The sequence below is a fragment of the Aythya fuligula genome, chromosome 1 (assembly GCF_009819795.1).
Source record: "Aythya fuligula isolate bAytFul2 chromosome 1, bAytFul2.pri, whole genome shotgun sequence".
NCBI classification, from domain to species: Eukaryota; Metazoa; Chordata; class Aves; order Anseriformes; family Anatidae; genus Aythya; species Aythya fuligula.
Genome location: NC_045559.1, coordinates 132,218,470 through 132,234,907, shown reverse-complemented (window position 1 = coordinate 132,234,907; position 16,438 = coordinate 132,218,470). Strand labels below are relative to the sequence as shown.

General features: G+C 37.8%; 1 non-coding gene across 1 annotated transcript; it reads left to right on the top strand.

Moving 5' to 3' along the window:
• The first annotated feature begins 1,095 nt into the window (after window positions 1–1,095).
• TRNAF-GAA lies at window positions 1,096–1,168 on the top strand. The gene has a single exon. It is a non-coding gene; the product is annotated as a tRNA-Phe (tRNA).
• The last annotated feature ends 15,270 nt before the right edge of the window (window positions 1,169–16,438 follow it).

The window sequence follows — 16,438 nt, the reverse complement described above, 5'->3', positions numbered from 1 at the left end:
CTGACTCACATTAAACTCGTTGTCCCCCAGATCCTTTTTTGCAAGGCTGCTTTCCAGCCTCTGCTAGTGCAGAGGGTTCCTCCTCCCCAGGATTAAAAACAGATCAGAAAGTAGCTGTTGTACCATCTCATACTGATTACAGCTCACACTGCCTGCTTGGATGAGATTTATGGTGTTTATATATATATATATATATGGAATTGAGACTTTATGAATTTATAGTAAAACCATGAAAATGTAAGTGATAAATGTAAAATGATTTGTTGAAGCTGTTTATATGACAGCCATCTGTGTGCCATACAGAAGCAATTGCTTAATTTCTGCCATTAAAAGTCACAGGTGTATGGGAGGACTTCCTCAGCTCAGAAGTCCTATGCTCGGAGCAGAGTGAGGAATCTTCCCCTTGCCCCGAAAAGTCCCCACACAAAAGATGTGATGCTCTGGGGCTCAGAAAAGGAGAGTGCATCAACAACAACTATGGTAATAGTCAAGACCCAGGAAATGGCAACTGCAACAAGGTAGACCAGCATACCACTTGTTTAAGAACCATTTCCACTAAAAAAGAACAGAAGGTGTTGGTAATTGGAGATTCCTCTCTGAAAGGCACTGATGTGCCCTTTTGTAGCTCAGACAATCCTTTGAGAAGGGTTTGCTGCCTGCCTGTGGCCCTCATTTGTGACATCACAAAGAGGCTACCAAGCTTAGTTAAGCTGGAGGCCTATTGCCCATTCCTGATCTTCCACGTAGGGACAACACCGGCTGTGATAAGGATACTAACATCAAAAGGAACTATATCTCATGGAAAGATGCTGAAGGGATCAGAAGCAAAAGTGGTGTTCTCCTCAGTCCTCCCAGCCAGAGACTGGGACCCACAGAGGAGGCAGCATATGGGTCAGGTGAATGACTGTCTGCATAGCTGGTTCCATGTTCAGGGTTTCAGATTCTATGATCTATGATTGATGTAGAGGCATGCTAAAATGCCTCTACATCAATACATGCAGCATGGGAAACAAGCAATCTAGATAGGCCATATCCACCGACACCCTCTCAAGAAAGACAGTTCATTGTAAAATCTTATCAAATTACTCAGGCAGGGCTGAAGTAGCTCAGCTGGGAGAGCGTTAGACTGAAGATCTAAAGGTCCCTGGTTCAATCCCGGGCTTCAGCAACGTTTTGAGAATCGTGACTGTGAATCGTCCCATATGAATTAGGAAGGACTCCTCTAAAAATGTGATGCGGTCCATAGCCCAGCTGAAGTGCCTCTACACCAATGCATGCAGCATGGGAAACAAGCAGGAGGAGCTGGAAAACACAGTGCAATTAGAAAACTGTGCTCTAACAGCTGTAACAGAAACATAGTTGGACGAATCACACAGCTGCAACATTGGAGTGGAGGGCTATAAGCTTTACAGGAGAGACACGCAGGGGGTGGGGGTGTTGCCCTCTATGTTAAGAAATTAATAGATGGTGAAGCGTTGACTCTGAGAAACAGCCAAGAGCAGGTTGGGAGCCTGTGGGTAAAAATTAAGGACCGGACCAACAAAGGACACTTTGTGGTTGGGGTCTACTACAGGCCAACGGATCAAGGGAAGTCTGTTGATGAGGTCTTCTTTCCCCAACTACAGGAAGCCTTCTGTTCAAGGGCTCTCCTCCTCCTGTGGGATTTCAACCGCCCAGATGTCTGCTGGGAAAGTTGTGTGGCCGTCAGTAAGCAATCCAGGAGACTCCTGGAGTCCATTAAGGACAACATCCTCGTCCAGGTATTAGAGAAACCAACCAGAGGAGAAGCATTACCGGTGCATGACCTGCTGCTCACCAATGTGGAGGGGCTCATTAAAGAGGTTATGACTGGAGGAAGCCTGGATTGCAGTGAACCCTGGATGAGTTTGTAATCTCAAGGGAAATGGGCCTGGCTAAGAGCAAAGTCGGGATCCCAAAGATCCAGAAGAGCCAGCTTCCAGCTGTTCAAAGAATTAGTGGATGAGATCCCATGGGGCACGGTCCTTAGGGACAGAGGATCTGATCAGAGCTGGCAACTCTTTAAGGATATTTTCCTTAGAGCACAAGAGCTCTCTATTCCCATATGTAATAAATCAAGCAAGGAAGGCAGGAAACCAAACTGGCTGAACAAGGACATGCTGGTCAAACTTAGGCAAAAGAAGGAAATGCACAGATGGTGGAAACGGGGCCATCTGGCCCAGGAAGAGTACAGAAACGCTGTCTAAATGTGTAGAGACAGGATGAGGAAACCCCGGGCCCTGACAGTACTAAACTTGGCAAGGAATGCAAAGAATAATGAGAAAGGATTCTACAGGTACACTGGCCACAAGAGGAAGACTGAGGAGTGTTTACTGCTTCTGACAAATGAAGATAGAGAACTGGTAATAAGAGATGTGGAGAAGTCTGAGGCACTTAACTTCTTTGCCTTGGTCTTCACTGGTGATCAGGCTTCTCACATCTCTCAGGTTCCTGAGCCTCTAGACAGGGGCTGGGGGATCAGTGTCCCTCCCACTGTAAGCAAAGAGCAAGTTCAGGATCTCCTGATACAACCAAACAGCTACAAATCAATGGGGCACAATGACATGCATCCCAGAGTCCTGAGGGAATTGGCTGATGTAGTCGTCAAGACACTCTCCATCACATTTGAAAAATAATGGCAGTCAGGTAAATGCCCCGTGACTGGAAAAAGGGAAACATCACTCCCATTTTTAAAAAGGGTAGAATAGAAGACCTGGGGGAACTTTTATTTATTTATTTATTTATCTTTAAAATTATATATATATTTTTTAATGTAATTAAATATTTCTATAAATATGTCCATAAATATTAACTAAAACATTAGCAAATAGAATTTTAGAACTAGTTTATATCAGGTCATTGTCATTTAATTTCACATCCTTTCAGCTACAGTATAACACCTTGTTTGGGGAAAACAAGCTATTTCTTCTTTCTCCAGCAATTTGAAATAAATTGTTCTTAAATACACATCCTATTTCAATAACTTCTCTATTTACCAACTAAATTTGGATCCTCAATTCTGCATATTTGCAACAGCCAATATCATGGCAGTAAATTTGTTTCATACCTTTAAATTCTCTGTGGAGGAATAATATTGTAGATACATTTCAAATCATTAAAAAAAATAATAATAATAAAAAAAATAATAAAAAGAAAAGAGACCTTTCATCTATTTCAGGGTTTTGAGCTGTATTTGCCAGTAAAGCTTATACTGCAGTTTAACTTCTTGAAATGCACATTTTTAATGCTCAGTGATCTGCAGCCCTGGTGCCACCAGCCCCTGCCCCTGCAGCATAGCCAGGATCCAGCTCCCCACAGCCTGGCCCTGTCTGGCCATGGCCCCTGCCCAGATGGGCCCACCCACAGACCCAGCCTCAGCCTGTCCCTGTCCCCAGGGAAGTGCCTGAGGCATGCTCTGAGGGCTCCTGAGCGTTCATGGATAACCCAGAGGTGCACTGACAAAATCTTAAAGATACTGGAAGATGGAAATTTGTCTGGGCAAAGCTGCTATCACTTTATCCTCTAAAATCCCTTTGGCCTTCAAAGAATCATTGTACAGGGTGATGTCTAAGGATATTTTCAGGTTGTTTTTATGCCACACAGTCATCTCCCAGAAAGGGTGTTGGAAAGCATCATCTCAGCAGGCATGCAGCACCTCAGCAGGCATTTCCATTTTTATACAAGTTGAAAAGGAATTCAAATGCTTCTCTGTATTTTACTGAATTGCTTTATGCCTCTAGGTCATGGCAGTAAGGCTGTGCCAGATTCTGATGCACTAATTATGCTGCTTTTGAGACTGTTTACTGTTGGATAATGGTGCTCCAGGTAGAAAAGACCATGAAGTAGTATATTCTACTTGGATAATAGATTAAATATATCACAACTGTTACTTCTACTTCCAGTTTTTGAAAAATTATTCTCTAGGAGAGATGTGGCGGTTAAAAATTATGCTGGAGGGGTAGCACGTAGGTCCTAGTGCACTGAACGACTGTCTCAGGAGCTTTATTCTTCCATGCGGTTTGTGCAGCTATGCCAGGGATAAGTTTACAAATTTTTATGCTTGAGACAGACAGGAAGCATTGAAAGCAAAAGAGAAAGGAGGTGTTGAGGTATTGACAGTGTAAATTGAGTTTTTTTTTTTTTTTTGTGTGTGTGTATGTTTTTGTTTGTTTATTTTCAGTGAACTGGTAGAGTGCAAAAAGAGTAAATTGGTAGTAATGCAAGTGAGACATAAATCTGATAAACAGAAGTGGTCCTCTTCTACTGGATCAATGTCTTTCAATTTCATCTAACTTTTGGTCGGAGCTATAAAAGCTAAACTGCATTACTGTGGAACATGAATTCAGGACAAAAGAGAGTTGAAAAGAAAAATATTCTTCCTTGCTTCCAAAGGAAGGGGACAAGCAGAACAAACAGCCACTCAGGGGGATGTTTGACTTTGTATGAATAGCTTGTTCGAAAAAATAATAGAAATACTCACTATATATCTTCTGTGAAAGCAACTGAGGATAATTGATATACAAATATGATAACATTTCATAACAAATATTATAACAAACAATTTATAACAGCAAATATGACATTAATTAGTGCTTGAGACCAAAGATGAGAACTTTATGGTTCAATTTAGCTAGTGGTCCTGAGGCAATTTTTTTGTTAGTACCATGGTTAGTATCATGATTTCTGTTACTATCTTAGTGAACTTGCAAAATTACTTGCAATTATTTTGAAATTTAAGGTTCCTTTCTGTTCAGCAGAGGAAATATGCTCACAGAATTATGAGAATCATAAATTGTAATGCTATAATCTTACACTAGAAATTCATCTGAGTTCTTAAAGTTGTATCTAATAATTAACAATTGTAAACTCAGTTGCCACTGAAAATTAATGAAGCAATGCTTTACTGTCTTTGTTATTTCTTAAGAACTGCAGTTTTGAAGTTAAATTGAACTAAATTTTGGAAACATACATTTGGCATTTAATAAAAGTCACTAGGCTATTGCAATTTCACTTATTTATTTATTTATTATTTAATTGAAAAAAAATCTGGCTCTATACTCTTCTCAGCAGAAGATAGAAGCAAGAAAACATGCTGTCATTTAGAAATGCTCAACAGAAAGTCTTGGCTTTCCAATAATTTCCAGAACACAAAATATACAATAGAAAGTTTTTCTTGTGTTGAGCCAGGTGTCTCCTCCCCCGAGCGGTGCAGGGGAACAGGGGAATGGGGGTTATGGTCAGTCTACAGCACTTCTTTGCTGCTCCTTCTCGGTCACTCTCGTCCCCTGTGTTGTGGGGTCCCTCTCACGGGCTGCAGTCTTTGATGAACTGATCTGGTGTGAGCTTCCCACAGGCAGCAGCTCTTCCAGAACTGCTCCAGATATGGGTCCGTACCACAGGGTCCATCCCTCAGGAGCAAACTGCTCCAACCTGGCTCCCCCATGGGCAGCAGCTCCTGCCAGGTCACCTGCTCCTGCGTGGTCTCCTCTCCACAGGCTACAGGTCCAGCCCGGAATCTGCTCCGGCAGGGGTCTTCTACAGGTGGCAGCCTCCATCAGTGCAGGGCCACCTGCTCCACTGTGGTCTCCTCCACAGGCTGCAGTGTGGAACCCTGCTCCACCGTGGCACTCCATGGGCTGCAGGGGGACATCCTGCTTCACCATGGTCCTCACCACAGGCCACAGGGGACTTCTGCTCCGGCACCTGGAGCACCTCTCCCCCTCTTTCTTCACTGACCTTGGTGCCTGCAAGGCTGTTCCTCACTCTTCTCACTCTCCCAGCTGCTGTGTGGTGCAGCGTTCTTTTCCCTGTCTTAAATATGCTCTCACAGAGGCGCAAAACAATATTGCTTATTGGCTCGATTCTGGTCAGCAGTGGGGCCCTTACCAAACATGGGGCAGCTTCTAGATCCTTCTCACAGAAACCACCCCTATGGCCCCTGCTCCCAAAACCTTGCTACGTAAACCCACTACAGAAGCAAAAACAAAACAAAACAAAAACAAAAACAAAAACAACAACAACAAAAAAAAAAAAAAAAAAAAAAAAAAAAAAACACCACTGGAAAGACAGCAACAGTCCTCAGTTCTTGTTATGTTAGCATGATGTTGCATGATGTCTACCTGAGTCAAGTTTTCCAAAACATATGAGAATTTCCCTTATTGTATGCATTTTACTGTCATCTTTCTAAGTGTTGCCTATTGCATATCATTCCCTTCCTTAGTAGTTCTGCAGAATCTCTTCATATTTAGATTGTTACACAAAAGATTTTTCAAGAGTCTCATTTCAAAATTTCAGTTACATGCAAAATTATGGGCAACAACTTAGTGAAAAAATACAGCTCTGTGTTCAATTTGCAAATTACCTTAATTAGTAATCCCCCACATTGTCATCTTTACCATGTTTTTGGGTTTTCTTTCCTTTTTTGTTTGTATTCTCTATTGTGAATTTGTTTGTATTCACTATTGTCTCTCTCTCTTTTTTTTTTTTCTTCATACATGTAAATTACATTTATGTTTGTAAAAATTTACTCCCAAATGACTATAGATTATACTATGCTGGCCTACTGAAACATAATTCAAGCATGAACATATGACTGCACATGGTGGTCCCTTTTTACACAACCAAAAAATTATTGTTGATATATAATTGAAATCATTAATTGAAATTACCTTTTGACGTTAATTATTTGAAAAGTATTTTACCAATAATTGTAATAAATCTTCAGCAGAAATTAGCTTTTCACCTGAAATGGGAATGAAGAGGATACTGTTGACTTTATGTCATAAATTTAAAAATAAATGAATAAATAAATTAATTAATACATTGATATATTTTCAGGAAAGATCTGCTCCTTAACAACGTAGTAAAAAAAATGTGTAAGTAGTTTGAAAACAAATTCACACAGAGGATTTATTTATTTATTTATTTATTATAGCCTTACATATTTCATTAGGATGTTCATCTGTCTCTGTCTTCCTAGAGGTGCTGAGAAGCCCACTGCCTGTGCTCAAATACAATTGAAAATATATTGTAAAAGTATTCTAATTGCATTGAAAGCATGATTTAAGCCCAAGGACATGAGAAATTAATTCAGATACAAATCTGGGAACTATTTGTTCTTGCCTTAAATGTCTTCATACATGCATAATTAATTTTGACTATTCATTTGCCATTGTGTATCATGTGCAACAAAAAGGATTAAGGAAAAAAAAATAGAAAAAAACACAACAGTATTTTACTAAATAACCAGAAAATGTTACTTTGAATAAAACCAGAATATCTCAATCTTAAACCATGACAAGGCTCTAAGATCAACTTTAAAATTAAAATTAATATTCACTACTCAAATCAAGATAACGATAGTGCTGATATAACACCCAGTACAAGAACATGGTATCAGTTGGAAGGATCAGACTGATTAGGAAGGAGAAAATTCTGTTAAGATACACATATTTCTTGATCATTAGCGGTGAAGAAAAAGAAAATACAGATAAAACACAACTGAATTTAATGAGATTTTTGGTGTATATATTCAATTTTTGTATTCATTTCAGTGTTACCATTTTTATTTTTTTTTAAGTATTGTCATCTCATTTGTAAATCTCCTGCTTCAAGATGTATTTTTAGGTCCAGCACCCCAAAACCTAGAGATATTAAAGCATGTGCTCCCATTCAGAATGCACTAGGTCTCTGTAGTGGCTTAACCCAGCTGGCAGCTAAGCACCACACAGCTGTTTGCTCACACTCAACCACCCCACCCCCACCCTTCACCCCGTGGGATCAGGGAGAGAATCAGAAAAATAAAATAAAACAAAATAAAATAAAATAATAAAATAAAATAAAATAAAATAAAATAAAATAAAATAAAATAAAATAAAATAAAATAAAATAAAAGCTTGTGGGTTGAGATAGAGACAGTTTGTTATGATAGAAAAGGTAGGAAAATAATAATAATAATGATAATAGTACTACTAACAATAATGTGTACAAACAAGTGATGCACAATGCAATTGCTCAGCACCCTCTGACCGATGCCCAGCCTATCCCTGAGCAGCCGACCTTGGCCAGCTCCCCCATATTAATTGCTCAGCATGATGCCAAATGGTATGGAATACCCCTTTGGCTATTTTGGGTCAGCTGTCCTGGGTCTGTCCCCTCCCAGCTCCTGCTGCACCCCTGCCTGCTGGCAGGGCAGTGTGAGAAGCTGAATAGTCCTTGGCTTAGTTTAAGCACTGCTCTGCAACAATTAAAACATCAGTGTGTTATCAACATTATTCTCATCCTAAATCCCAAATACAGCATCATACCAGCAACTAGGATGAAAATTAACTCTATCCTAGCCAAAACCAACTTATTTTTACTTTTTTGTGTGCATTTTATTAATCCACATCCGTGTTCTGGATGGGGTCCCCATGAATTTGTCATGTAGAATCATAGAATCATAAAGCGGTTTGGGTTGTGAGAGAACTTAAAGATCATCTAACTACAACCCCTCTGCCATGGACAGGGACACCTCCCACTGGACCAGGTTGCCCAAAGCCCCATCCAGCCTGGCCTTGAACACTCCCAGGGGTGGGACATCCACAGCTTCTCTGGACAACAGCGTCTCTGGGCATGTAGTTTAAACTCCTTTCCTACTTTCTGCTTTGACACAGCTTTTATTTGATTCTTCAAGGACAATGAAATAAAGAATAAAAAAAGACCATGTAAGCATCCTGACCTTTGCCTGCTGTAGCATGGAACTGATTTTGAAAAGGGCACTTCTGAGTAGGTGGGTAGTTAGACCTGAATTCTATTTTCCAGCATTTCCATCCAGACAAATTCGCACAGAATAAAACCCTGATCCTGGTCATAGCACCGATAAACAAATGCAAAAGTTTTTGAAAGACTTAGATGAGGAAATGAGAGAAAAAACTACGCACAAACTATGTTAATTGGAAATACAGCAAAGAAGTAATTTGTGATCTGCAGATGTGCATTCTTTCAGATCAGGTGGCAGCCTAGGTCTTGGCTTTTGTGTGTTACACATCAGGCAGGCTGCAATTATTAGAAAGTTGGCTGGATTCCTCCCTCAAAGAACTGCTAAGTGAAGATCCTTCAAAGATGCTTACCTGAAAAACACCTTCAAGAGCTGGTCTCTGAACAAACCTTTCATCAGTTCTCAGGCTATCCTTGCCTGCCTGCTGCGTGGCTCTGGTGGCCTTCTGTCTGAAGACTTCTATAGGTTCACACAGATTCAGTCTTTTTAGACATTGCGTCCATCTGAACATATATACACATCACACAACCTTCTGAATAGGATAGATTTTGTTAAACATTGGCTGTTGACTCAGACTAAACATGAAGGTAATTAACCACTTTGGGATGACAGTGGGTTTAAGGTGAGAGATTCCCAACACACCCAGAGGTGTGTTCCTCTGAAACACACCGCAACAGTAAGAGACATGTCCTTGCTTCCTGAAAAATATGAGTGTGCTAGAGAAGATGTAAGTAAAAACAGGTGGTATGAAAAGGCAAGAAGAGGATTAACAAAGTCTTTGCAGGCCTGAATATTGCTGTAGTATTAGGTGTTTCTCTTAACCCCTCCAGCAAAGGCCTAACTCAGTTATTAGTCAAAGGTATACGACGCCAGCATAACCATGGTCACATGATACTTCATGTAGATACCTCATGTACTTTTCTTGGATTTCTTTTGCCTTCACCCCTCACATTTGTTTCTGTTTCTGAAGTGTTTTCCATGTGTCACTCTTGTTTTTCTGTATTTTTAACTAAGTAATAAATCTCTTTTTATAGGAGTGATGGGAAATCCTGTATAATCACATTTTTTTCTTTTTTTTTTTTTCTTTTTTCTTTTTTCTTTTTTCTTTTCTTTTTTTTTTTTTTTTTTAAATATATGTATTATTTGCAGTTATATGATTTGTTTGTTTACATTTTTGTTTTCCTGTGTGTATTTTACTTCTTGGTCTAAGTATCTGTTGCTTTGCTACATCTTAACCAACAGATGTCATGTGGTCTATTTCCTTGGTGGTAACATGTGAGTGTATTCAATACTTGTTTTCCACACATGCTATAGATGTGGGAAAATGTGGGTTGTCCCTGGGAAGAAATGGAGCTAGAAGCATAAGAACCATTAAGGGTCCATGTCTGTAGGAGAGAATGGGCATCTAAAAGTCATGAAGAAAGCTCTTTCAGAATTTGTCTCTTGGGGCTTGAGAAGCTTGATTATACCTTGTCTCTGTGTTAGAAAAAAAGGAGACCTGAGAAAACAATTTTTTTTTTTTTATTATTATTTTTTTATTTTTGTCCAAGGTTCGGGGTATTGGAGGAAAGCAGCATTTTTTTCACTATTCTTGGTTAGGAAAAAGTTTGATTAAAAAAATAAAAATATTTATTTTTCTTAATTTTCAGCCTTTTCTCCTGTGTAAATTCTAAGAAAATAACATTTCTGCTGGGGATGGCATAGGGAAAACATTGAAGCAAATTAAAGTAATGTATTTTTCTTCTCTGTGGCTAGGAAGACTACTTAACATTTGCAGTTAAATCTGTTTAGGACAGCTAATGTTTAGGATAACTAATTTTCTAGCCATGAAGGAATAAGTTTTGTTTATGAGGCTGAGCTGGTATCGCAATCTGGATTTTTGTGTGTGGCTTGAACCAGTATGTATCACAGTCACTGACCAGCAGACCAAAATGATACAAGAAACCATAGCCCCAACTGCAAACCATGTGGAGTAGATCTCTACCATTTTAACATAGATTATTCAAAATACTGATATCAGACTCCCCCTTGGAGTCAGCCAACAATTTATTTTGATGCTGTGTGAGTTCAGGGCCCCATCAAAGATGTTTTGATCCTGTTTTTGCAGGAACTGTGGCACAACAAGGGTCATGATGGTTATATTGTGCTATCCACACTGAGGATCTCACACAAGATTCACAGAAAATTATGTCTCTTTGGGAAAGGAGGTCCCAGCCTATCCATGTCTGAAGACCTTTGAGCTGCTGAAAACAGTCTTTGCAAATTTAACTGCAGTAAGGATTTATGACATCCATAAATCTGCAAAAGAAGTCATCTCTGAGAGGGCATTGCCTTTCTTTATTACTTGATGCATTGCAACACCAGTTTTGTAAGACACAGATGAACTGTAAGCATGATGTGTGCTAGAAAGGGCTGTAGGCACAGAGGAACATCATTGTATGCTATTTTTTTATTTTTATTTTTATTTTTACATGTATTGGCCCCAGAAATAGAACTGATTCTTTGGGACAGTCTATTAAGGTTCTATAAATTGTCCTTTAATTGGTTGTCATGTTTCTTATGCCATTAAGTTTCTCACTATAGATAAAAACTTCCCCTTTTTGTAATTAGAAAGTCTGGTTCTAATGGGGATGTGCTCTACTCATATTTTATTGCACACATAAAGCAATCTTCTGTCAAATCTGCTTTTTTTTTTTTTTAAATATTGTTATTATGTGAAACATGCTGGTTTGCAATGTGGGGACAAGAGAAAAAAAAAAAAAGATAAATGCTGTGACCATTGGTGGACTTTTGCCACTTATCACAATATGAAAAGGTTGGTTTCTGTCTGAAACTCTGAAATCTGACTTACATATTAACACAGCTGGGAGTCAAGGTAGGCAGTCTCTTTTGGACCAGACTCCAGTGACTCACAGAATCACAGAATCACAGAATTTCTAGGTTGGAAGAGACCCCAAGATCATCGAGTCCAACCTCTGACCTAACACTAACAGTCCCCACTAGACCATATCCCTAAGCTCTACATCTAAATGTCTTTTAAAGACTTCCAGGGACTCACTGTAAAGCACTTTTGTCTGCAGGGATTAGAGAGCTACATGAACTCATGAATGATCAGTCACATTCTCCTACTGGCATTCATTACTATCCACCCTGTTTTTGATAAAAGGATTTAATTCTTCACTTCATTGTGCTTTGATTATGCTTGTCAATATACCCAATAATTGCTGCAGTCATTGGGTATGAAAGGGCTGTAGCATTTATGATACTTTATTTCCATTTGTCTCATCAGTCCTGTGTGTTGCAGAAGTGAAACATCTCTCTGGTACTTTGTGGTCTGTGTTGATGGAAGCCATGGTTTATGGACTCCTTGTGTCCATATTGTTCAAGGTCGCAATATGCTACATTCTTACATCTAATGACAAGTACAATTCTGAAAATTGTAAGATGAGCTTTTCTGACAAACATACTTAACCTGACCAACATCTCAAAATAACCTCTCTGATGCCACTCTTGCAAGAGTTGTTGCTCCAGTAGGCTTGACTACTGTTGATCTCTTGTACGTCTGTGTATAGTTTCATTAGCAGTAACTCAAGTGCTAGAGTCAAATCTCCTATTACCAGCCATCTGGAACATACTGTGTTTTTTTAGTCACTTAGTCAAAACTGCCCAAATTGTACTCACTTTCCTTAGAGGTGAAGTTAAACTAAAGTTAGTTTAAAACTGAAAAAAAAAATGAAGTTAGTAAACTAGCATGTAGAGAGTGCACTGTAACAATTTACAAGGCCGCCTGTGGGGTGGAAAACTAATTTTAACTGATTATAATCCACTTTTAGTGCACGTATGCCTCCTTCCCCAAAGTAATGAAAAACCTTGTTATGGATCTTTCTGAACAGCCTCTTTAAATAACAATGGCATATACCAAATTAAATTTGAGCAGAACAGCTCATTTGTTGGGACTGAATTGTCTGATGACTAATGTGCATATGGCAGTCATAGATGAGCTTGACTGCTCTGGCTTTTCTGTCCTTGTCACAAATGTATGCTTTCAATCCTGAACACATGGAGCATAACAGAGCATTAAGCCATACGTCATCTAGAAAGTATTAAAATTAAAAGAATTGAGGATGGATAAAATTATTTGCAATTTATTTTGGAAAATTAGTCATTTAGAGAAGTTTTTTTCAAAGGACAATGTGTAGCTACACAGGAGATAAAGGGTTCAGTTCGGTAGAAATTATCATGCACAAATTTTATTTTTTTCATCAAAACTCTTATATCTACATTTTAATATTGTGCCTATTAAAATTTATTTCAGAATATATTGATAAAGCTCCAGGATGTGAATGTAAAGTAAGAATATGTCCCAGACTTATGTGTGCATATTCAGAATGTGACTATAATTGTTTTGATTTTAGATGAACAGCTATCTTTCCTATTGCTTTTTAAGTGTTGGAAGGTTTGTGCTAATCAAGAGATAGTAATATCTGATTACCCACTAACTCCTTTTCAAGTATGAGTGCTATATTAACTTATTGTCTTTCTGCTCACATCCCTCAATTTGACTATTATCATGTTATCTTATAGACAATTTCCTGTCAGACAAAAATGTCCACATGCTTCTGTTACACTGTGTATATTCTTGACAGTCATCTTGTATGTCCATATCTGTAACAGAATTATCAGTTTTAATCATATTGTAAGATTTCCTACACATTCTTTGAACTGCTCCAATAGCAAACGCAAAAATAAAATGAGAGATTTTTTGAAAAAACATGAAAAATAATAACACTTTCTGCAACAGTTTCCAGATTTTCAGGTATTCACAGTTTTAATTATTATTATTTTTTTTTTTTGTTATCCAAGTGCGATTTTTGTCATAGAATAATACAAATTTCTCTAGATTCAGTGCCAGGATCTCTGACTTAGAAAGAAAAAAGGATAAGCAAAAGATTTAAGGCAAGGAAAAGGCTGCTAGAACACAAAATAGAGAGAAATTTGGAGATTGTCAAGACAAACTAGATTTTTTTTTTTTTATTTTATTTTATTTTTTTTTATGCTAAGATCCTTGCTTGGAAATATTAATGTAAGACATGGAAAAGTATTTTACTATCTGGGTGAGATTCAGAGATGATATAGATTTTCCAATCTGGCCTCCAAAACATTTCAGAAAGTTTCAGAAAGTTTCAGAAAGTTTCTATAGGTTACACATCACATGTATCTGCTAGGTTTATAGAGAGGACCTAGACATCCAAGGGAATCAAGATGGCACTACTTATCAATATTTAAAGAATATAATTCTATTCTATTTCTGGCCTGATCATCTGTCAGCCATAGCTTTCCCTTCCTTAAACAATAATGATAATGATAATGATAATAATAATAAACTATATTATATATAATATAAATAATATATAATATAATACATATTATACTTATAATAAGAAAAATAATAATAATTACTGTTCTGTTCTTGTTTCTCTAGATTGTTTTATTCTAACAGTCATAATTCAAAGGTATGCCAAAAGTTAATTCAAACCTACATCCACCAAACTTCACCATCCTTCTTCCCAGCTTTTTTTTTTTTTTCCTAGTGCATTGTTTCTGAGTACTAGGAACTACTCTATTAGTACAGTGGTTTCAAAACCTGGTGCTAAAAGGCTCTAAATCCTTTCACTGCATTGGCTTCTTTCCTGTAGTTTGCAGCCTACTTAGAATTCCTCTTCCTAAGGAACCTTATCAACTCTCATAACCTAAACCAGCTGTGATATTGCTTACAACTCACAGAATTGGAAAGGTTTTGTAGAGCATTACTCTGACACTGAAAGATACGTGTTCAGTTCAGCTACTGACACACACCAAAGAACAAAGAACAAAAATCGTCTGTGCTTTATGGCAGCTGTACTGGAAAGCATTGTTTTTAATAGAAACCAGGGAATAACATGACTCCCTGAACCAGTGGGCACAGGAGAATGTGCTTGTGAAGGAAACCTCTATTTCAAAGTGATATGCTAGATAAGAGAACATTTGCATTTAAATGTAGAGGAACTTCAATTCATTAAGTGGAAAGGGATCAATTTACATGTCTACAAATACAATATTCTTTTACCCATGTATCAGATGGTTAGTTTTGTCTTAGTGAAGAATGTTTACTTCTGTATCTCTCTATAATAAAAATTGGGAAGATAAATAAAGTCTATTGTATAAATACTAAACATTTTGTGGAAACAAGCAAAACCTAATCTCATACAGTGTGCAGAGCAAATTACTTTTTTTTTTTTTTTTTTTTTTTTTTTTTTTTTAACAGTATACAATGCTTAAAACCACCTGGGCTTTCTTCCAGAAGTACCAGCAGTATTGGAATTGCAATAGACACAGCTTGAAGCTGAACTTAAGGTTGAATTCCATCATACAGAAATTGCTTTGAAAACAGAAAACTATAGGTTACAACAAGGAAGAGCAATACAAAACCTTGTGTTAGTTTCTTATCCTTGTGCTATTGCTTTGCAGCTGTAACAAAGGACAAGTCTAATTTTCTATTCTTTGTGAAGCGTGACTTTGGACTTCAGTAAAGTTATAACTTCTTCGCAACAATCCAAGGAAGAGAATAAACATCAGACTTCAGTTTGAAGTCAGTGGAAGAAAATTAAGTGCAAAATGGCATGTATTGCATATGACCCATCTGCAGTATTTGGGGTTATAATCAGGGACTCACTGCAGCTTAGAATAAGCATTGCTACTGAGACGTCAGTATTCAACTGAAATATCAAGAATGCAATATCTGAGTCTCTGTATATATTCAGATTTCCTTAGTGTTTGCTTTGGTGTTCAGCTCTTTTTAGGGACAACTTAGCTCCAAGATCAATAATTATTCTTCAGGTATAATTAATGGTTAGCCATTAATATATGGACTTATTCCTGTAAGTCTTTGAACACGATTTAAAATAAAAACTTCCTCAAGGAGAAGAAAAGGAGATTTATTTAGCTTCCACTGTTTTTTTTTTTTGTTTGTTTGTTTGTTTTTTGTTTGTTCTTTTTTTCCTTTTCTTTTATTACACTCATGATATGGTTCATATCTCAGAATTTGTTTTAACTGACTGTGTTCAGAATGAGCACATCCACATATGGTCTTGAGTGATACATATAATAGTTGTAGAAAGGATCCCATAAAAGATAATTCTATTTGAATTGCATTTTCATTTATTATTTCCTTGGATTTATATGAGTATAAATGAGAACAGAATTAAACTCTGCAGTAGACCATGTCCTCTGCTTCAGTGAAATAAGGGGGAATTATTTCAGAGCTGCACTCGTGCTGCATATATAGTTTCACTTCCGCATTCTACCACTACAAAAAGAGTCCCTGCAGAAATCCCCTTCACAGAGCAGGTGACTGTGAAGGGGTTTGTGGCAGATAAGGAGGAAAAAAAATAAAATATAATTATTCTCATTGATTTAAATAGGAACAGGAATAAGCCACTATATGGATGAACAGTAACAAAAAATCCACTTCATGTTCTGCCTGGAGAAGAGGATGAAGGCCTTAGGAAGACCTTATAGCAGTCTTCCAGTACCTAGAAGTTTGGCCTACAGGAAGGCCTACAAGTTGGAGATGGACTCTTTATCAGATGGTGTAGTGATACGACAAGGAATAAAGGTTTAAAC